General features: G+C 37.2%; 1 protein-coding gene across 3 annotated transcripts in view; it reads left to right on the top strand.

Moving 5' to 3' along the window:
• The window catches only part of LOC137648417 (MTOR-associated protein MEAK7), a 400,054-nt gene that overhangs the window by 358,140 nt on the left and 19,167 nt on the right, over positions 1 to 22,747 (top strand). The window lies entirely within an intron of this gene.

The following is a 22,747-nucleotide window of genomic DNA, read 5'->3' as shown; positions in this document are numbered from 1 at the left end:
TTAGGAGATCACTCATTTTTGCTATCACAAACCTTGTCATTTCAATGTAGCTTTAAATGTTTTTAAGTTCATGTTCCTGCACCACTTTAAAAAAAAAAAAAAACAAGTGTCCCCATGTTCAAGCTTAAGCACTCCTGCCTGATTTTTCTCCCAGATTTGTCAGTTTCTACTCTTTATGTGTCCATTATCCCTAGAATTGGTGGAATGAAGTGTTTTCTGTTTTTTTTTTTTCTTCTTTTCATAAGCTTGAAATCTTGCTCTTACACAGATTTAAACCACCATCCTTTATTAAGAGTATGGTTTCAGGTGAGTTGGAATGGCTGTTAATCTTGTAACGAGGTGGTTGTGGTTACTGCTGGGTGGAGAGTATGCCTTGCCCGCCTGACTGTCTGAAATGTTTTCACTTCTAATTTTGGCCCTAAGCTTTATAGGTGTACATCTTGCTGCTCCATCTGGCTGTTTTTTTTTTTTTTTTTTTTTTTTTTCTTAAGAAATAGATAAATGTGCAGACAGATCGTTGTCTTCAAGGAATATGTTAAACGAAGAAGACAAGGATATGCAGTTGTTTTCTTGCTAAGCTGTATATGTATGACAGTTTTTTGTGCAAACCTACCGTTATCCACATCATCCATGTTCTTGTTGTGGCATGACTGTTGTTGTCATTCCTTGCTAGTGTGACCATATTACCATAATGACGACATCATCAACTTGAACCTAAGGAATTTTTTATTCCTTAGACATATCTATTGTTCCGTCAGAAGAAAATTTTACTGCTGCCAAGTGTTTAAGGGGAGGGTTGCCAGTCTTCTCGCCAATACCCAGAGAGCCGCTAAAACCCGTAATGCTTGGTGGTGTTATCATTGCTGTTTTGAAAAGTCCCCTGTGGGATCTTCCCCCATAGAAGTATCATCATTGGATTACAGAACCCTTTAGAATGCAAACTTCAAGTTCCTCCTCTTCCTCATCTCTGTTAGATTCTTCAAATGCTACCAGTTCTAGAAGAAGAATAAGGGGAAGATATCATCGAAGATGTTTACGGAGACCAATGGGAAAGACTGTGTACCAAGAACGTATGCTCGGGCTCATACCGCCCTTCTTCCCTTCTTCCTGGATAATTGCCCAATCTCTCTCTCTCTCTCTCTCTCTCTCTCTCTCTCTCTCTCTCTCTCTCTCTCTCTCTCTCTCTCTCTCTCTCTCTCTCTCTCAGATTTTTCATGTATCACAGAGATCATCCTAGATTTCCACATGGAATCAAAACCTTTCCGCCACTCTCCTCAACAAGAAATCCCTGTTTTCTGTTCACCAGTTCCAGATCCAATGTATGCACCAGAGGATCCCCTCAAATGTCTCTGGGACAATAAAGACACTTAAGCTTTCCTGACAATCTGCCTAATCAGAAGGGTAATAAGCAGTATTGACTATTCCCAATCTATGACTATCCCTAAGTTGCCACACTCTGACCCAGACCTGCTGACACTCCTACTAGAGGTACCAAGAGAACAGCTTCTGTGGGCCAACTTTCTTTGCCAACCCCGCATGCAGAGGTATCAAAACCCATTGACCTCCCTGCCTCTTCTCGGATGAAGACTATCCAGTATCTCCTACAAGCAAAAGGCTTTTTGTGAGGTAATGCCCAATAGATGTCTGGATTTCTCCATAAGTTCTCTGCCAACATCTACCAAGTGAAGTATGTCATCTTCTGCGGTGCATGGTGAAGGAGCAGTTCTTCTCTGCTCGGAGCCTCTCTGCAGGTGATAGCAGATTTTCTTGAATTTTTTGCAGTGACAAGCTTTTCTTAATCTCAGAGGTTAAAGGCTGTTGCTCGGCCTTGAGCCAAGTCTTCAAGGTAAAGGGCTTGGATTTTTCCCCTTCATGGGAACTTTCGATGCTCATGAGGAGCTTTGAATAGTCCCATCCTCCGAGGAACTTAAACTAATGTCGTGGGATGTTACTCTGGTACTCCAGTCACTCTCACAAGCTTCCTATGATCCATTAAGATGTGCTTTACATAGGTATTTAACACTCAAGACAGTTTTCCTCCTGGCTCTAGCTTCAGTAAAGTGCATAAGAGAGCTTCATGGCATCTTGTATGCTACAAGTCGTACTGAGAGATGGAATATGGTTTGTTCTTTTATTCCAGAATTCATGGTAGACGCTATACCCCCAGCATTTAGGACCCCATGTTTGAATTTTTCCTCCCTTAAGGAGTTGGCTGATAATCTGGATGAGCTGCTTCTTTGTTCTGTGAAGCTGCTACATCCCTACTTGAAGCAGACATAGCAAGTAAGTCCACAGCTACACAACCTTTTCATCAGCACAGGTAGACTTAAAAAAAGTTTCTCCAAGAATAACATTTCCTTCTGACTTTGAGAAAACATCAGGAGAGCTTATTCTTCTTCAGCTGGAGAGCCAGTTGAAACTGTTAGAGCTATCACTCACAAAGTCAGAGGGATTGGTTCTACATTACCCTTAGGAAGAACCTTTCAGTGACTCAAGTGTTGAAGGGTGGGAACCGGAGCCGACAGACAACCTTCTTTGCCCTGTATCTCCAGGAGTATACCCACATCTCTTTTGATACATGTTCACTTGGACCTATGGCAGCTGCTCTGCGGGTTGTCTAGTAAACCTATTTACTCATGAGATAAGAAGCATCTCGTCTAAGATGGCGGCTGGGGCATGAGTTTAGTTAAGATCTAAGAATTTCTAACACTTTTCTTCTTTCCTTTCCCCTCCCTCCGGGTACAGCAGTTTTGCCGTTATTCGCTGGAACGGTCGTTGATGCTGATAAACTACCGTGCCAAGCATTTTTTCTGTATGATTAAACGTAGAAGTATCTACCCCATCTCCTTATGAGGGAAAGGGTGGAAGCAAGGTGAACGAACCTATTACTGTATATTGACCACACTTTCCGAACAGATCTTATCCAGATGTTCAATATAAGATGAAATACAAACCTTTGAATAAACAATTAAACTAAAGCAAGTCAATGGAACCAAGAAGTGGTAGTACATAAGTAAATGTACTTCATATAACATACTAAGTACAAAGGTGAATAAAACTCTTAACACGATGTCCAATCCTCAATCATCAAACAATATGAAATAAAAACAACAAAATAAATATTACAAGGGGGATATTATAATGCTAGCTACTGTTGTGGATAAATGAACACTGTCACTACATACATTCCGGGTACATATATTAGTGTGATACTGTTTTTAACACATATTGAGTATGTGTTGTTTGAGATGTTGAGTCTTGAAATAAAGTTCATCATTGTAACTTTAAAATGGTTTATTCTCTAAAAACAACAGTGTTAAACATCTCCATCACAGGAGTGTAGCTGGTTTGGTCGGATGACCAATTCAGGTGAAGTATAGATATGAACTGCCTAAATTATCGATATCACAGATATCGTATTTTTAGTTGTCTCAGAATTTAAACACAATATGTAAACTTTACATTCGTCTCGGAAGACACCTGCATCCGGTGACGACACAATCTTTCACACAGTATGCATTTGTGTTGATGCTTCAGAAAAATGTTACATTGCCGAGGGATGCAAAATACATCCTGTTATGATTTTATCTGACTACAGCAAATCTCACGCTAGCATCTTCATCCACAATGACATATTACGTCATGTGTTTTAAACCTTGTAATAACTAACTATTTCATTTATTACATTAGCTCGGCCAGCTATCTCAATTTTTTCTAAAAATTTAACAACACGCCAAAATATGTTTACTAGGTGTGACTGGATACATGTATTATTCTTTGTTTAACTTTAGCCATAAGCAAATTAGGACGAACGTCCAAATAGGCACATCAAAAAAGAATAATAACAATAATGCATATGAAAAGATATTACCCCCAAAAAATACTGATATACATATGATTCGGTAACTTGTTAAAGAATAATTGTTACCTTTGTCAGAAACACAGATTAACACAATACGGTAACTAATAAAAATATTTGTTACCTTGGTAAAGATTCAATTTTAGTGCACAAACACGAATTCCTGGTACGTACACGTACCACGGTTTCGTACATATATATATATATATATGATAAATTTTGCACATTTTTACGTGTTTTTTTCATATTCAAATAAGCCATATATATTTTTGATATATTAATGTCTGGATTCTCTTAACGACCTCGGGATCAGAGCCCCAGGCGAAATCACACAAAGACAAGAGCTTGGCTCCGGCCGGGAATCGAACCCTGGTCGGCAAGCTTATATAGACAGTGACTAACCCACTTGGCCACGAAGAAAGATAAAAGTCAATGACAATTCTACTGTACTTATACCTGTCGAATTCAGGTATTTTGTACTTAGAATTGAAATCAACCCATCTTCACCATCGTAGCTAATTGGTAGTTTGTTACTTGGCATTCAATTAATGATAAATTTTGCACATTTTTACGTGTTTTTTTCATATTCAAATAAGCTACGATGGTGAAGATGGGTTGATTTCAATTCTAAGTTTTAGTTTTAAGCGCTATTAGTTTTGTATATCGAGTTAAAGCATCTATAATTACTAAGAGGTGCTTATTTCCTCTGTCTGACTCGTAAGATCCTGTTAACAAATCTAAATGTATTCTTTCAAAGGGTTGATTGGGCACGGGATAAGCCCCTAGGCTGACAGGTGTTTTCGTATGCCCTTTGTTTTCCTGACATGTGCGACAATTAGCTATGTGTCTTTTTATATCTGTAAGCATCGTATGCCAATAAAACAATGATTTGGCTTTCTGTGACATTAATGAGAACCCCGGGTGTCCATGTAATGGATTTGCATGCAACCAATTCAGGACAGTGGAAATAAGTGAGATTGGTACTACTACCTGGTCGTTAGTTACATGTGGTGTATTGCGGGTTTTCCTTGTCACAGTCCTACACAGAATATTATCTTTGATTATATAATTCTGCTGCTTATACTTTATATATCCCTTTTCCTTATGATTGCCTTTCAAAGCATTTATAATTGTTTCTATTTTCTGATCTTTTCTTTGCTCAGTCTGTAACAATTCAGCGCTCCAGCCTAAATCTTCTTGTTCAGATATCGTTTTAACAATAGGCATGGATGTTGATATATCTATTAATTCAGCTAAAGGCTCCGTACAAGATGACACGGGGTTGCGTGATAATGCATCCGCAATGATATTTGCTTTCCCAGGTAAATACCCGATTCTTGCGCCAAAATCTTGAATGATCAAATGCCACCGAGTTCGTTTAGGGCTGTGGTTGAAGCCTTTAAAGAACTCTGTTAGTGGTTTAGGGTCAGTAAGAACCTTAACGGGATAACCATAAATTATGAACTTAAAATGCACTAGTGAATTAACAATAGCTAGCCCTTCCTTGTCTATTACTGCATACTTACTTTCGGAAGTTCTCAATTTTCGAGATTAAAAAGCTATCGGGAAAAATTGTTTATCATATTGCTGAAGCAATACCCCTCCTACTCCTAAGTCTGAGGCGTCGGTTGCAATGAAGAATTCCTTACCGAAGTCAGGAAATTTTAAGATAGGAGAACTACACAGTTCATCTTTCAAGGTATTAAACGCCTGTTGATGATGCTCAGACCATATGAAATCTACGCCCTTCTTCGTAAGATCAGTTAAAGGAGCGGCTATAATTGAATAGTTGCGTATAAAACGCCTGTAATATCCACTACAACCCAGAAATTGCTGTATTCCCTTGACATTAGTAGGTATGGGAAAATTACGTATAGCCGACACCTTATCATGGACTACTTTAAGACCTTGGCTGGACACCATGAAACCCAAATATATTAATTCTGTTTTGAAAAATTCACACTTACTAATCTTTACCCTTAAGTTATGTTGTCTTAATCTCTGTAGTACTAATTCTAACTTACGTAGATGTTCTTCTAAGGTGTTGGAAAAGATTACAAGATTATCCATATAGGCATGCAATATATCCCCTAACAAGTCTCCAAACACTATGTTAATCATTCTTGTAAATGTTATAGGAGCACAACGTAAACCAAAAGGCATCCGTAAAAATTCATAATGTCCCCTGTCTGTGCTGAAGGCTGTGTATGGGATACTATCTTCTGCTAATGATATCTGGTGAAAGCCTTTAAGTAAGTCCAAACTGGTAAAATATTTATTCTGACCTAACAAAGACAAAATATCGTCAGTACATGGCACTGGGAATCGATCAGGGATCGTCTCCTCGTTTAGACGACGGAAGTCTACGCAGATACGCCATGTTCGATCTTTTTTCGGTACAACTATTAATGGAAAATTATAAGGGCTGTTTGATTTCCTAATGACTCCTTCTTCTAGCATTTTACCTACTTCATCATTTATTTCATTCTGGAATTTCATAGGGAGTCTGTACGAGGGTACATAGATAATTTTCTGCTTGTCCTTTAACCTTATTTGATGCTCGATCACATCTGTTTTTCCTAAGGATCCATCCGTAGTGGAAAAAACATCATGATATTTAGTTGAAAGTCCAAAAATTTTCTGCTGAATTTCTTCGTCTTGAATGTCTTTATTGATTTTATTTTTAATAGATTGCAAAAGGGATTCATCCGCAACTGATTGAGAGTGATTGATTTCAGCAACGGTAAGAATACAATGTTTATAAACTTCTACATCCAAGATATGTTGATTTATGTGAATTACTAAAGTGTTATTTAAATGATTACAGACTTCAATATTACATTGTTGATGTGAGCCTACTGTATAAATAGCTTGTGTGACTGACTATCCGGATTGTTAGTTTTCAAAGTGTCGGAAAGGATTAATATTTCAGATCCCGGTAATGTTTTCTTTATTTGCACTATTAAATTCGAAGGTACGTTTGGCTCGATAGATTACGTGCAAGATGATATTACGGGTAAACGAGAATTCTGCTGGGTCGCGTATATTATTTCTTTATTAGTTATTGGTTCTTCAACGTACGTTACGGTTACATTTGTCGTCTCCTTTTTATCCAAAACTGATTTTAAGGTATTAGAAGACTTATAGAATTTCCCTTTGATATACACGCCATGCTTGGCAGGGGCTAAGATAATGTTTTGATTTCCCATAGATGGGTATCCCATAATTACAGCTGGATACATATCAATGTTTTGTACAACAACAAATGTATCGGCAAACGTGCGTTTACCGACTTTGAATTGAACATGAGTTATGCCTATGACATTTAATTCATTATTTCCTATAACCGAGAGTCTAACTCCGGATTTTTCAATCGGAAAGTTCGAAAACAACAAATGATGTGTCCTCAAATCCATGATATTACGTGGACTACCAGAGTCAAAAAATAACGTAAAGGATTTGTGTTCTAAATTTACAGCATATAAGGTTGGTCGTAACTCATTTTGGCTTATTATTGTATGAATTCGTTGCAAATCTACGGGAGCATGCACTGTTTTACTTAATTCGGCCGTGTGTTTCATAGGAAAATCTATTGCCTCACAACGATCTGATAAAGCATTAAATTGATTATTCAATACTATTGATGTTGACATGAATGACCTTGACCCAACATCACTCTCTTCCCCACTGGAGTTAATTATGTTGTATTTGCTTTGCTCTGCACATTCTGAAAATTAGTCTGACCTTGCGAGGTCTGGTTTGACGACCCAGGGTCAGCGATATTCGAAGAAGTGTTTGTTTGTTTCAGACTCTGAACTACATTGACATTTGGTTGTTTCTTCTTATTGTTAAAATGAGGATTTTTCTTTTTATTTCCATATGGAACTGACTGTGGAATTGACTGTGTATTTCTAGGATTCTGTTGTGTCTTACGCGAGTAACATTGACTGTACGAATGAGTGGAACTATTATGTACCGAACAGAATTTCGTTCTGCAGTCCGCAATTAAGTGACCTTGACGTTTGCAATTATAACACGTCATTCCCGCTACTTGACTATTATTAACTAAGTTCACTGTTTGTGGCTTTGTTTCATTCTTTGCAAAAACTTGAGTTAACACGGGATCGAGATCTGGACACTTAGCCATGTGTTTTTTTATCTGTTTATATACATCCAATTCCGTACTTGCAGGCGTTAACTTTTTATCAAAACACCGCACTAAAGCTTCAGGCAACATAAGTGTCATGCAAGTTAAATACATTAATCGTAAAAAATCTTTCACGGAGAAGTTATCTCTAGTAACCCAAGTGGAATTACCTAAAATATCCTGATATTCATTAAGCCTATCAGCTATGAGAGCTGCTCTCTCAATAACATTAAGCCGATTCATAGTGGCTTGATTAAGTGTATTTCTTAACGTTAATACTACATCCAAGGCTTCTTCACCCCCATAGACCGCGCGTAACCTAACTTTGAAATCATCCCAGGTAACTGCTTCTTGAAATGAAACACCTCCTAAATACGCACTCGCATCCCCCTTAAAAAAATCTATAAAACTTTTAGCTTCTTGTAATTGTACAAAAGGGTCTATGATTTGTTTGGCATTTAAATGGGCATCAACGGATGAAATCCATGACTCGACATTTTGAGGCAAGAACCCATTAACCCGACCCTGAAAAGGAAGGATTGCAGACCTGGCATTTACAAGCGTCACAATCGGGAGAGGATTAATCTGTCCTACGCCACTAGGTCCAGGGGTGGGGTTCACAGGGGGCGTCATGACTGCTGTATTTCTTTTCCTTTCTCTTCGACCCCTTGCAATTCTATCAAAATATCTATATGAATACAGACGTCCACTGCGTAAACGCATAAGCTCTGAATGACAAAGATTATAATAAAATTCCCCAAAACAATGCTACTAATCCCAAGACATTTCCCGAGAATTTCTGAAAGAAAAAGGAATTAGCACAGAGAGAAAAAATTCTAGATGAAAATTCGGAGTTGAACACAGTTTCCTTTAATGAAAGGAAAATAAAAGATTAGCAAACCACTCACCCCAGTAATAATTGACTAACGACTCGTGATAACTACACTTCACTGCCCAAACTGAAATGAATTTGAAAATTGTACTTAGCTTTTATATGGTTCTGTGTGATGTCGTCACATCCTCTCTCTCTCTTGATGTTTGTTAGCGATGTTTCGTCCGAGTTTCCGTTGAATGTAGTGCTTCCTGGATATGTTTTGTAAGCGTTGAACGTCAGTCCTTGGGTTTCCTAGGATGTTGATTGAAGATCCAGTTCATCAGTTTGTATGTATAACATTCATCAAATGTTGTAGACTTCGATGGACTATGTTACTTAGTCAAAATTGTAGATTCATTAACGTTGATTTCTTGAAGATCTTTCTCTGGTTTTTACAGCTTTATTTTGATTTCTTGAAGATCTTCCTCTAATTCTTAGAGTAGATCTTTCTCTGATTCTTAGAGTTTAAGCGCTGCCACCATTTATTAGTGTGATACTGTTATTAACACACATTGAGTATGTGTTGTTTGAGATGTTGAGTCTTGAAATAAAGTTCATCATTGTAACTTTAAAATGGTTTATTCTCTAAAAACAACAGTGTTAAACATCTCCATCACAGGAGTGTAGCTGGTTTGGTCGGATGACCAATTCAGGTGAAGTATAGATATGAACTGCCTAAATTATCGATATCACAGATATCGTATGTTTAGTTGTCTCAGCATTTAAACACAATATGTAAACTTTACATTCGTCTCGGAAGACACCTGCATCCGGTGACGACACAATCTTTCACACGGTATGCATTTGTGTTGATGCTTCAGAAAAATGTTACATTGCCGAGGGATGCAAAATACATCCTGTTATGATTTTATCTGACTACAGCAAATCTCACGCTACCATCTTCATCCACAATGACATATTACGTCATGTGTTTTAAACATGTAATAACTAACTATTTCATTTATTACACATATTGCTTACCATCAACAAAATTTCTAATATAAATAAGAAGGTGCCTTTGAAAACTATTATGATGTAAGGATTTTAGTATGGAATGCCTCCTAGCACCATCATTTATCTTCTGCATATAAAAAACTATAGCTAATTTTATTTCCTTGTTTTTCAAAACCTCTACATTTATAATTTTTTGAGTGTGAAAGAGAGTCAAAGATAGATAATTCTTATTGTGAGTCAAATATTAAGGCTGATAAAAGACTGTTAGGACATAAACACCAATTCAGTTTATAATTTACCATTTTTCCAGTAATTTGAAAACACAACTGGTCTGTGAAATTAAACTATAACTGTTTGAGTTAGTGGGATCCTTTTCTGGTTTAGCAATTGGTATTACTATTGCATGTTTCTATGCCTTGGGAAAATGATATTTGGCCGAAATTATTATAAAATTCTAATCAATAGGCCTTTAACAATGAGGCTAGATTTCTTATAACTTTAAAATTCTATCGTCTTTCCGGGGGCCGACGAACTACAATTTGATAAAGCAAATTACAGCCGCTCCTTGGTAAATCTTCCACTGTAGCAAAATTCTTTGTAATTGCTTCTTTTATTTTAATAGATCTGATGTGGGGATTCAGATTATTAATTCTGTTTATGCATTTATATTTCACCTAGTAATATTTAAGATGGCCTGTACATTATAAATTGTCAACCTATTAAGCATTAATGCATGTTTGCTATAGGGACCGTTCATTTCTTTAAGTTTTTGCCACACCTTTTGCATAAAAGTATTTTATGATATACTAGATATTTTTTGCCGTGATATTATCCTGTCTTAATTGATTCTTTTCTAAATATAGCAGATTATTAATATTATTACTTGCTAAGCTACAACCCTGGCTGAAAAAGCAGTTTGCTATAAGCCCAAGGGCTCCAACAGGTAAAATAGCCCTGTGGGAAAAGGAAATAAGGAAAACTACAAGAAGTTTAAGAACAATAATAACATTAAAATAAATATTTCATATATAAACTCTAAAACCTTGAAAATACCAAAAGGGTAAAAGCTTCAAAATAAAAAGAGGAAGGGAAACAAGATAGAATAGTATGTTCAAGTGTACCCTCAAGCAAGAGATTTCTAACCCAAGACAGTGGAAGATCATGGTACAGAGGCTGTGGCACTACCTAAGACTAGAGGACAATGGTTTGATTTTGGAGTGTCCTCCTAGAAAAGCGTCTTGCCTTAGCTAAAGAGTCTCTTCTACCCTTACCAAGAGAAAAGTAACCACTCAAAAATTTTAGTGCAATAGTTAACCTCTTGAGAGAAGAAGAATTGTTTGGTAATTCAAGTGTTGTGAAGTGTATGAGGAAAGAGGAGAATGAGTAACGAATAGGGCAGACTATTCTGTGTATGCATCGGCAAGGATGAAATGAGCCGTTACAAGAGAGAGGGATCCAATATATTACTCTCTGGCCATCAAAGGATCCAATTACTCTCTAGCGGCAGTATCTCAACAGGTGGATGTTGGCTTGGCCAACCTACTACCTACTGTTAAAATAATATTTTGATACACTAATTTCTATTGCTATATCAACCAGTTTGTTCATTGTATTTCCAAACATTAGGGGACCAGAACTCAAAATTTTTATTCTTATTTAAATTTTCTAATTTTCTACCAATTGCATGTTCTTCTTTTATTAATTGGGCCAGTGTTTCATTGGTCGGGCATTAGTCAGAGGCATAGATTTGTCAGCTGCTTGTGCGATGTAGTCCTGAAAAAATCATATATTTCGTCATTATCTTGTGAATAACTAATGGAGGCCCTTGACTCCTATAAAATTTGAACTTCTCCCAGTCAGCTTTATCTTTTTTATAACGTTGAGTGGGCGGAATTGTTGTATGTCGTACCATCGTTATTAATATAGGAACATGGTCACTGCTATAAGAATTGTCCAACACATCGCATTCAAACCTATCAACTATATTGTTGGAACAAAGAGTTAAGTCTCTTGAGGAATATGTTCCATGAGTTTGTGAATATTAAGTGCTGGTATCATCCTCGTTTAATATATGGAGGTTATGGCCATTCACTATTCGTTTAACCTTGGAACCATTTGAATCAACAGTAACACAGTGTCCCAGAGGGGATTGTTGGTAGTGGAGTCGCCAATTAAAAGCAAATCTTCTTGCCTATTTGGGAATTGTTATGATAAATTTAGCGGACTTGTTAAATATTTTAGCATTGTAAGTTACACTTTTATGGATATAGATCAGTTCCTAATGAATTAACAGTTGGCTGAGCAAGATGCTATATTGTAATTTCCTATAGAAGGAATAGTATCATTAGTTTGTTGTAGGCATATTGAAATAGGAATTCATCAATAGTTGTTGAATTTCCTTTAGATGTAAATGGGATTTAAGACTATTAATACTCCATTGAATTATGTATAGATTGAATAATAAGGAAATGGAGACGGATCTACTCTTATTTTGCTTTAGTTGGGTTTTATTTTAACAGTGCTAACATAGTGTTTTTATTAAGTTTTAGTTCTTTAGATATAGTTTCCTGGGTTTTTCTTTGATTATGATTTACTTCCTGATTGTCCTTTTCAATAGGATTAAGTTTTTCTATCAATTTCTTCAAGATGAAGAGTGGCTGTTGCACGCATCTTTATCAGATGATCAACAAACATGAAAACTGCATTATGCATTTCTAATATACCAAATTGGTTTTAGTTTTGTTCTTGATAAAGTTATCAAATCTTAATACCAATTTTATGTTCATTAACTTTTTTTTATTTTACAAAAATGAAAAATTAAGCAATCATTGCAGCCGCACGATAATTTGTTTGCTTTTTTATTCTCTACTGTGGTTTTATTTGTTTGCTTTTTTATTCTCTATTGTGGTTTTATGTAACAATGTAACATCATCATTTTACCAGTGATTCCAATAACCAATGAAGGATTCATTTCTTCTGATGGTACGTAATAGAGATGATTTTCGTTCAGCTTTTTAACCATCATGAAGATTCTTATGGACCCAAACTTTTAGTACAAGTTTGGTAGCCGGGTTAATCATGATGTCGGGTTTGGATTTAGCAGCTCGTAGTTGAAGCATTGTTTCTCTTTGTGCAATATTTTAACTTGCTACATCAGCCACCGAATCTTCCTCTATAGTATTATTATTATTATTATTATTACTTACTAAGCTACAACCCTAGTTGGAAAATCAGGATGCTATAAGCCCAGGGACTCCAACAGGGAAAATAGCCCAGTTAGGAAAGGAAACAAGGAAAAATAAAATATTTTAAGCACAATAACAACATTAGAATAAATATATCATATTTAAACAATATAAACATTAAACAAGAGGAAAATAATTAAGATAGAATAGTGTGCCTGAATGTATTTTCAAGCAAGAGAACTCTAACCCAAGACAATGGAAGACCATGGTACAGAGGCTATGGCACTACCCAAGACTAGAGAACAATGGTTTGATTTTGAAGTGTCCTTCTCCTAGAAGAGCTGCTTACCATAGCTAAAGAGTCTCTTCTACAATTTCTTATAGGAAAGTGGCCACTGAACAATGATAGTGCAGTAACCCCTTGGGTGAAAAAGAATTGTTTGGTAATCTCAATATAGTCTGGTGTATGAGGACAGAGAATAATTTATAAAGAATAGGCCAGAATATTTGGTGCATGTATAGGCAAATGGATAATGAACAATAACCAGAGAGAAGAATCCAATGTAGTACTGTCTGGCCAGTCAAAGGACCCCATAACTATCTAGCGGTAGTATCTCAATGGGTGGCTGGTGCCCTGGCCAACCTTCTACCTACTTTAGAAGAAATCTCTTGAGGCTCACTCTCACATTTTTCATTATTTACTTTTTTTGGAGGGTTACCAAAATCCTTGGAAGTTTCAGAAATGGCTAATGTGACAACCCTATTCTGTACAGGCATCTGAGCTTTTTACTTATTTAGATGATTTTGAGTTTGTGTTTTCAGCTTTTTCCCTTACACTATTGCGTCAAGTGAGTCTAGTAGAACATCTAGGAGTATTGGGAGAGATTCAAGGATGTGATGGTTTTCCGTGACTTGATTTACTGGAGATGGATTGATTATTATTTTGGAATTTAGGCCATGTGCAAGTACGGACAGTTTTGAAAATACAAGTTGAATCACGTGGATCAGACAAAATGCTTGAGTAAGTCGATCCTTTCATTACCCATACGTTTTCTCCTAATTGCACCAAAGGTTATTTGTTCATTATTGGTTGTTTCAATGATAGCTTGTTCCAGTTTATATTCAAAATGCTGCCGTGAATTTTGCATGTGGGCTCCTTCACAATGAAAACAAAATTTATTTTTTTAACAATTTCCAGAGGTCATGAAACTTTCGAAAACTTGAAACATCTTTGGCCATTAGTGCACTTAATATAAATGCACCCAAAATATGACATTTATAGCATTGAACAGGCTTTGGATATAATTTTTCAACAGAAATGTTTGTCAAATCTTTCTAAAGCCTGGTAGATGAGGCGAGGTAAATACTATCAAGATTGCTTTATTGGTTCCTTTCAGCTCTTTATCTCTAAAAATATTGGGAGGAAACCTCAATAACATATCTTCTTCGGAGAACTATCTGTAGTAAATTAATCCTTTAGGCTGATTAAAGGTCTGTTGTGGAGATACATTTTCAATAACATTAGATGGGGAAGATAAAAAAATAGTTAGCAACACTAATTGTATTTAATTGCCAGCCTTTACCAGCAAACATTGTCCATATCTTTTCAAATTTTCATGAGGAAATGTGCCAACTTTATTTTCCAAAAATGCAGAAGCCTTAATCATATTTTTAGGGCCTTCCTTATAGGAACCACCATGCCTGACTGGTTTGGCTATGACTCTAGATATACAGTAATTTCTTTTTCATTCTCTTTTATTATTATTATTAGTAGTAGTAGTAGTAGGTAGTATTATTATTATCATCATTATTATTATTATTATTATTATTATTATTATTATTATTGCTACTACTAGGTAAGCTATAACCCAAGTTGGAAAAGCAGGATGCTATAAGGCCAAGGGCTCCAACAGGAAAGAAATAGACTGATGACGAAAGGAAATAAGGAAATAGATTAACTATAAGAGTAGTAATGACTGATAAATTGAAATATTTTAAAAGCAGTAACAAAATTCAAACATCTTTCATACATAAACTATGAGAAGAGACTTCATATAAGTCTTATTTTCAAGATAAAAACATTTGCTGCAAGTTTGAACTTTTGAAGTTCTGCCGTTATCAATGCCAAGAGCTAGATGTTGAGGAGCCACTGTCCTCGATCTACTTGCAATTATACTTTGTGTTTTATTAAGGTTCAACTCCATGCACCATAATTGGCACCATGCACTAAATTTAGCTAGATCTCTATTAAGGGATTCATGAACCACAGATCTAGATGGAATTGATGCAAAGAGAGTAGCATCCTCTGCATATGCAACAAGCTTGTTTTCTAGGCCAAACCACATAATTATCCTCTGTATATAGTATGAAAATTAATGGGCCAAGAACACTATCCTGAGTAACACCAGATATCACATTCCTATACTCACTATGGTGTCCATCAACAACTCTTTGCAATCTATGAAAATTCAATAATGATGCTAAGAAAAGACCCACCCACTACCATCTGTTTGAGTTTTGTAAACAAAGGCCACATGGTTAACACGTTCAGAGGCAGCACTAAAGTCAAAGCCAATCATAACTTCTGATCACAATCAAGGGATTTCTGGAGAGCATTGGAGATTATAATAAGGGTATCACATGCTCCAAAGCCTTTTCGAAAGCCAAATTGCAAACTAGGAAACAAATGATTACCTCCATCAAGCTTATTTAGACGTTTTGCCGAAAGATATTAAAAAACTTTAGACTATATGGGAGTTATGGAAATTGGGCGGTAGTCAGATGGACTTGAGGTACCACACGCGCATTTATATAATGGAGTAACATTACCAATTCTAGAACAAGTACTGAAAAACCTCCAGTGAAACTAATAAAAATGCAATCTTTACGAAAACAAATGAAAAATACCATTTGGGTCTACACCTTTATAAGCATCAAGTTCAATCAAGAGTGTTTTAATTTCACGAGATTGAAAAGGTAAACTAGTTAGTTAAGCTTCAGGAAAGCAGGCATAAGGAAGATCAAGTTTCTCCTTACTCCTCTTATTGTCATACACAAGAGCCAAAAGTGTTGCCTTTTCCTTTGGACAGAGAGTGACAGAGCCATCTGTTTTAAGTAAAGGAGGAACTGTTATGTCTACACCGAAGACTGATGATTTAAGGGTTGCCCACCACTAATGTTCCTTGGTTGTACCAGAAATGGTTTCTCTCATGGTTAAATTGTATTATTTTTTAGTTGAAGCATAAGTTCAGAGCAAGAACTCTGAATACAGTTATTCCAAGTTAAAACTGATCTGTTACCTTTCCAAAGATGATAGGCCTCCTGCTTCTCCAAATAAGCACGTCTACAATCATCATGAAACCAGGGTTTGTCCTTCTCTTGGTACTTTGGCACATAAGGGGTGATATTTCTATCAATTATATTGACTAGATTCTCATTCAAAGGAACAACAGGCTCAACATGTTTATACAATTGTGACCAATTCAAGCTAATAAATCACTCAAAATATCATTCCAGTCTGCTTGAGATTTTATATTAATATTACATGAGTATGACACATCTGGGATATGTGGCTCAGTCTTCACTACTAATAGAAACAAGGCATGATCAGATGTCCCAACTGGAGAATCAAATTTACTTGTTATAACGCCAGTGGAGTTGGTGTATATGAGGTCCAAGCAGTTACCAGACCTGTGAGTAGCTTCACTTATGATTAGTTCACAGCCTGATTCAGAGGCAAAGTCCAAAGCTCTTAAGCTTTTACAACTTTGAATGTAATGATAATTGCATTGGCAATTTACGACATAGTTGCTCAAATACCATTGAGAGTGCAAAGTAACCTTTACGTGATTGACTTTTCAAAATACTATTCATCAAACATTCTTTGTCTTCTACAAAGAACTCGGGTAACCAATTCGTAAAATAGGAAGGTTTGTGCTGCGTTTTTACGTTTCAGACTTTCCGCAGAAAACAACTCTAGCAGTAATGTTTTGTGAAAATGTTACCGAAGGAAAATCAAGAAATAAACCTCACATTGGGTGACATTCAAATCCAAGTCCAAGAGCAGGTAAAATTTTCGGGAGTAATATTCAATACTCATTACAATTGAAAAGCTCATGTATCTTACATCATATCCAAATGTAATAATGCTCTAAACCCAATGAAAAAGTTGTCTTGATGCAATATTGGGTGCAAAGCAATCAGTTTTACTGATGATCTATAACACATTAGTTGTATCAAGAATAGATTATGGTAGCCCAGTACATGGATCAGGATCTAAAGCTACTTTGAAGTCTGAGACTATGTAGTGGAGCCTTTAGGTCTTTCCCAAATATCTCAGTGCTATGTAAAAGAGGGGAACCACCCTTGTCCCTACATCCTGATTTTGTGACTGTAACCATGGGGAGTGCATTTAAGATCCTTTCCACCAATTTTCCAACCAAAAAAAACTATTCAACCACATTGACATATTTTTAAACAACTGTGAACCACCATTCCAAATAAGAACAAATAGGCTATTACAATCTACAAACATGAGAATGAAGAATATTCAACCCTCTCTCTTTCCTCCACCTTAGATATTAGAAAAAAAATGCTCCCATCTTTACTATCTATCAAAGAAATATAGTTATACTTCGAGTCCCCATAAACATATCTTGTAACATATTTAAAGGAAAGGACCTCATTATGGTATGCATACTGAACTAAATCTTCAATGGATGCTCGCTGTGCTGCAGTATCTTTAGACGTAATTAGTCAGCTTTCATTACCCAGTGAAGATTCAGTATTTCCATTCGAACTATTGGCAATTATACTAGCAATTTCATTATTAAAACTATTGAAGATAGGGCAAACCATAATTTTGTCATTTATAATAATTCTAGAATTGCCATAGAAGCCCTAATTTCATTAGTACTAATTGATATTGAAAATTAAAAAAACTCCTTGACAGGGTAAATATTGAAATATGTTAGAATCCAGCCCGAGTTGGGGTCTTTGGTTCTAATAAATAATTTCATAGTAGCAAATAGGCAAGATCAGTGAAATAATGAATCTGACTGTGATAAGTTAAAAGAAATACGGTAAAAATAATTTTTAAACATGAGAAATATAGGTTTTGGTTTTTTTTTTCTTTTTTTTCTTTTTTTTACAATTTATTGGACTGAGAATTTCTTGGATTTTCAGATTTTAATCTTTTTAAGAAATAACTTTCATGAATAAGATTTAATTTCTATTTATCACAGAATTTTATCTTAATTCATCTTTTTTATCAGCTGTACTTACTATAATTTTATTTTGTTCATTAACTTTAATATAAATCTTTTTTGCTTACCGAATTTAATTTGGCCAAATCTGTAAGAGTAGAGCTTGACTCATTTTGCTAGTTAATCTCCTCCCTTTTAATAATAGTAACAATATTAAACTATGACATGAAGATAGAAGGCTGCTCTTTGTCATATATGAATTGCCCATACCTGAGTAACACAAGCATTTATAATGGCTAGTCAACCCCAGCTCTTTTTGGGTAACTGTTCAGTCTCCTTGACTGTAAAGTATTTGCTGGTTGAGTGTTCAAGTCTTGGTGACTTACAAAGATGCTTCATCAGTCACTGCCAAGACCCCCCAGATGTTGAAGCTTTGACAAGGATGGGGGGGGGCGTAGGAATAAGCAGCTGGGTACTGATGAATGATGGGAACTGCTTTCCCACTTGACCCTGGTGCCCCATTGTTGATCCAACTAAATTAGTCAGCACTTTCTCTCTTTCTTTTTGTTATTTCTTTTATTCTCCCATCTCTTCCTCTTAGGCATGAACTTGACGATTTTGGCTTGTTAAATTATAGTTTGACTGCTTCTTTGGATTTGGCACAGTGTGGGATGGATGGCATGCCATCTCAACCTTTCCAAATTTCAACACCATTACCCTCTGGCAGACCCTATTGGGTGCAGACCATGTCTGTTAAGAGTCGGGCTCCAGTGATCCGGTTTTAAGTCACCCATATTTTCGGGTAATAGGTGACGCCAGGCATTGGAGTTGTTGGTGGAAGGGGCTAACTACCCCCACTGACCGGTGTACGCCACCCTAAAAAGAGGCAGCCCCCCCCCCCCCCCCCAAAAAAAAAAAGAGGGCTGGTCCCCGCTGAAGTCTCTTCTCTTGTTGGGCCACATGGGATAGGAGGACTGACATCCTCCAATAAGAGGTGAATAACCCGGCTTGCTGCTTTGATACAAACCAACCCCTCTGATGACGACCCGGAAACTGAAAAGGACCATTCTATGGATGCTCAACAACAGGTAATTCGGGTGACATAAATAAGCTGTGAATTTGTGTTACCCAAATCCCAATAGATACTAATTATGATGAGCTATATAAAGCATTTAAGACTTATGGAATGATATTGCGAGATAAGAATGAAACTTCAAGGTGGTAAATGGGATTCATGGGTATCTTATAATAGTCATAATAAACCATTTAATGCCATATGTAAAATTATGCATTAAAATTAATAATTTTAATATTAACGGTGCTTTGTGTGACAAGGTATCAACGAACTTGGATTTATACAGGCCTGCCGATTGGTGTGAAAAAGATGTTGATGTAGACAAACCCTCCCATAGAAAGAAAAAACCACCAATGTGGCTTGTTGTGGAGCCTAAAGGGAGTGCAGAGAATTATTATAAAATTTGAAAATTTATACAGAAAAAAAGTAGGAACCATTGCTCCAGGTGATATATCCTGCTTTGGAAAAAATAATTTCCTTATCCATGCCAAATCATCCACACAGTCTGTCATATTATCTAACCTAAAAACAAGTAGTGACAATATTAAATTAGATGTCAAACCACACTTAAATTTTAGTTATGGAAGGGGAGTAGTTTTCAATAAAATCCTGTATGAATTTACAGTAGAAGAGATACTGGACATGTGTCCACTAACAGTATGGAGGGTTCATAAAGTTCCTGGAACACCGATGATTATCCTTACTTTACAGGATGCTGATGTACTTTTCCATATTGCTATTAAGAATGAAAGGATTAGAGTTTGACCTTTCAAACAGAAGCCCCTGCACTGTTTCAACTGTTTTAAATTCAGACACACTTCTAAAGTTTGTAAAAAAGAAAAAATGTGCAGCTTTTGCTCCAAACCTTACCATGGAGAGTGTATACTTAGGGAATACCACCATCACTACTATACACCTTCAATTACTCCTGCATTTTAATTTGTAATACTGGGGCCACTTTTCAATGTCTAATGGACGGCATCTTAGGGGACCTACCCTTCTGTGTATGTTAGGGGATGACATACTTTTGTTCTCTTCCTCCAAAGAGAACACTTCTATCATCTATGCATCATACTCAACCGCCCACAACAGAACAGCTTTGTGGTCTGATACGTCAAGTGTACCTTTGGCGCTAATGAAGTATCGATCTTAAGGCACCGCATCACTCCCGAAGAAGTCTACCCCCTCCCTGACAATGTAGCAGCCATTCAGAAATTCCCACGCCCTCGACCATCAAAACAATGCAAGAATTCTTTGGCATGATCAGCTATTATCACCTTTTCCTGTCAGCCATCGTTACCACTCGTGCTCCCCTCTACCCCTCCCTCAAGGGCAAGCCAAAAGACCTGAAGGGAGGCCCCCCTCAAAAAGCAGCCTTCTGCAACCCAAAGAATGCCTTCTCCACCAATGCCAGCAAAATCGCTATTGGGACAGTACTGGAGCCGGTGGTCAACGGCTTGCCCCTCCTATTGGGATTTTTTAGTCGAAAACTGTTTAAGGCGGAATCCAGCTACTCTACCTTCGACAGTGAATTGCTGGCTGTGCACTTGGCTGTCCATCACTTTCACCACTTCTTGGAGGTACGGCCTTCATCATCCGCTTAGACCACATGCCTCTGGTGCATGCCTTCACTCAACAGTCTGATGCCTGGTTCTCCCATCAATACCGCCATCTCTTCACATTGGCTGAATATAAATGTACCCTTCAACACGTCCATGGGAAAATTATTCCCGTTTCCGATGCCCTGTCAAGAAACACATCAGCCGCCATTCATCTGTGATTGGATTACAACACTTTGGCAGAACCCCAACAAAAAGATTCAGAGTACAAAGCATGTAGGACATCCTGCATAACCTTCTGTTGTGAGCAAGTCCCTCTCGACGCCTCCAACGCCACCGCCCGCTGTGACATCAGTACTGGTATACCTAGACCAAGGATAACCTGCTCCCATGGCCTTTCACATCACTTGTGCCATTCTACTGCACAGCTACTGAAGACAAAGTTCATTTAGCATGCCATTACTAAGGATTGGTTCAGCGCCTGTACTTCATGCCAAACCTCAAAAGTACATCGATACACGGATTCAGGAGTGGGCATCTTTCCTCAACCTCAGCATCGCTTTGCCCACATTCACTTGTATTTTGTAAGTCCCCTACCCACATCACAAGGACATTGTTACCTGTTTACCGTCATCAACCGCTCCGCTTGTTGGCCTGAAGCCATTTCCATGGAAACTGCAATGTCTGCCTCATATACATTTGCCTTACTCTCAGGATGAATCATGAGCTTTAGTATCCCCGAGCATATTACTTCAGACTGGGGTACCACTTTCACCTCTCAATTGTGGACCTCATTGGCAAATCTCCTGGGAATCCCCCTACTTCAGACAACCACTTACAACCCTGCTGCCAACAGAATGATTGAACGTTTTCATTGTACCCTCAGAGCAGCCTTGATGTCCCACTGCAAGAACTCCAACTTCTTTAACCAGCTTCCATTGGTCTTCCTGAGACTAAAGACCACTTATAATGATGCCCTGGATGTCTTGGCAGATGAAAAGGGTTTATGGCAACCCATTGGTTATCCCTGCCGAATTTTTTCCCTTCTGCAACCTCCCCCAACAATCTCCATTGCCTACGTCACGTTGTGGGAAAATTTCATGCACAAGCCCTAGCTAAGCAACACATACCAACAGATCTGCACTTGGCATCACAGTTTTTCCTGCACAACGACACTAGCAAGCCACCGCTAACACCCCCTTGTGATCCGTCGAACAATGAAGGCATTCATACTACTGAACATTTGTGGCAAAGAAAACTGGGTCTCCATTGAATGCCTTAAACCCTGTATATCACCTGAAAGATGACCTGCCCATAGTACTCCCAAAGAGGTTAAATGACTGTAGAAGCCCCTGAGCGGAATAAGTGAAGTGAGCCGTCTCGGCCAATTGTAGGCAAAAAGTCACGACCTGATGGCTGGGAGCTCATTATACGTCCATCATCTGCATCGACACGCTACAAATTATTCCTGCTCTTCAGTTAATAATGCTGACCTCGTATAATGCTTTTGGATCTACTCAAAGATTTGACAAAAATTTAAAGCCTACTATTACATTTCATTAGCAAGTGTTCAATTTTAAATGTAATGCATAAAATTGTAAAAAGAGAAAAGTACTGAATGCTAGCTGCAGCAAGAATATTGGCTCTGCTGTTGAATTCATTAACATTATCAAAACTTGCACTCTCAATATTGTCATTGTTTATTATGATTACTAATCATTATCGTTGTTGTTATCATTTCTTCACCATCATTAATATCTTTGGTACGTTTGTTTTACAGTTTTCCAAAAGATGAGCCCCTTAGAAAGGAATGGGTTCGAGCTACGCTATGAGAAAATTATGCTCCAACTACTAGTTCACGATTATGTTCTAAGCACTTCAAGGATGAAG

The sequence above is a fragment of the Palaemon carinicauda genome, chromosome 10 (genome assembly GCF_036898095.1).
Source record: "Palaemon carinicauda isolate YSFRI2023 chromosome 10, ASM3689809v2, whole genome shotgun sequence".
NCBI lineage: Eukaryota > Metazoa > Arthropoda > Malacostraca > Decapoda > Palaemonidae > Palaemon > Palaemon carinicauda.
This window is presented reverse-complemented; position numbering and strand designations above follow the sequence as displayed.